We start from the raw sequence: 1,700 nt of genomic DNA, 5'->3' as shown, positions 1-1,700 counted from the left end.
AAATTACATAAAAAATAAAAACTTTTAAATAGTTGATTTAATATTAACATTGATATTTTTTTTCAAATTTTATGATATCTTCAAATTTTATATCTTATTCAAAAATAAAATCATTATTTCTTTCTTAAAAACACATAAAATCGTATTATAACATCGACAGAGACAAATAATAAAATAGAACATTAAAATCAAGATGTGTCTCGCTGCATTGCACGAGTACTTGATAACTCTTATTTTTAAGAGTTATTTCCTATTTATTTCCTCCTTTTTTGCTATTATTAAATACCCAATTTTCTTGTTTTTACACTTTTATTCCAAAAAGTTTTAAAAAGATGATGAAACACAAATAAAGAAGTATTATTCCAAAAACTTGTATTTTTCTGACAGCACTGCCTACTGTGGCACCACTGTGGGAAGTCTACCAGTCTTGTTGCAGCTTCTTGGGAAACGTGCAGCTTGAAGATTCCTCCAGATATTTTCTCCAGCTATATATGAGTTGTCTTCCTTCTTCTATTTTATTTTTATTTGTATTTTTTTAGGCTTGTACTAATTACCCTTAAGGTAATGATTGGGTGTCATTTTCTCCCTTCCTCTCCCCTATATAAAGAGGCTTGGGGAGCCATTTTGAGGTGTGCCCAACACCATTTAAGACACAATACTCTCTGGTGTGTCTTTCTTCCTTTTTTCTTAATTATGCTTTTAAATTATGTCTTTAATTTATGTCTTTAAATTATGTCTTTAATTTATGTCTTTAATTTCTAGTGTTTTTATTTTCTTGTACTTGTAATTTAGTTTTACATTAATGCAATTTATATTTCAGTATTATTTTATGTCTTTAATTAGTTTTATTATGTCTAGCTAAATTACTTGTATGGGTGTGGGTGTGAGTTTAACTTAGGATGTTTTATAATATTTGAGTGTTTTTATCTTTTATCACATCGTAACTTGGTCACTTAAGACGGTGCTTAAAATGCAGATAAGCTGATCATTTTGAAGTGTTAATATTAGATCTTAGACCCAGAGATGGGCGGATCCGAAATACGGCTTAAGTGATGCACAATGAACTCGAGAGGGTCTTTGAATAATTACGTGGAGACGCGAATTTTGTATGCATCCAACTAGGGGTTAAGCAATAGGTATTTTTATCACAAAGAGATTTAGGTAAGAATCACATTCCTTTTACTTTTTAGCTAGATCGACAAGTTTTGAAGTGGTAAACGTAAAAACCTTATTGAATTTTATGAGGTCCGGTTATAAAAGTTCACTTTCGAGAGATTGGAACTTTTATAAAAAACTCATAAAAGTCTAATCATTTTATTGTTAATTTTATCTTGAGCAACACTTGCACCCATGCCCATCTTTTAATATTAGAAGTTTATTTCGTTATTTAGCTAGTCGGTCTTATTTCGGTCTTTTTATAAACAAAAATCTAACTTTATTTTATATCTTGAAACTCGTGCAAGAAGTTCATGAAAAATCTCTGAATCTCAATAGTACATTCTCTATGGGAACGATCTCGGTACTTTGTGCCACTTTATTATTTGCTGTGATAACTGAGTCCATATTATCACTCAAGGTATTTATTATGTGAATTAATTGTTTATGTGGATACGTGTTTACGTAAATTTAAGATGTGAGTATGTGTATTTTTATGCATAGGGATATATGCATAATGTAAATATATATATATATATATATAT

Source organism: Cynara cardunculus, assembly GCF_001531365.2.
Source record: "Cynara cardunculus var. scolymus isolate 2C chromosome LG 5, CcrdV1, whole genome shotgun sequence".
In the NCBI taxonomy this organism is placed as follows: Eukaryota; Viridiplantae; Streptophyta; class Magnoliopsida; order Asterales; family Asteraceae; genus Cynara; species Cynara cardunculus.
Note: the sequence above shows the minus strand (reverse complement) of the source record.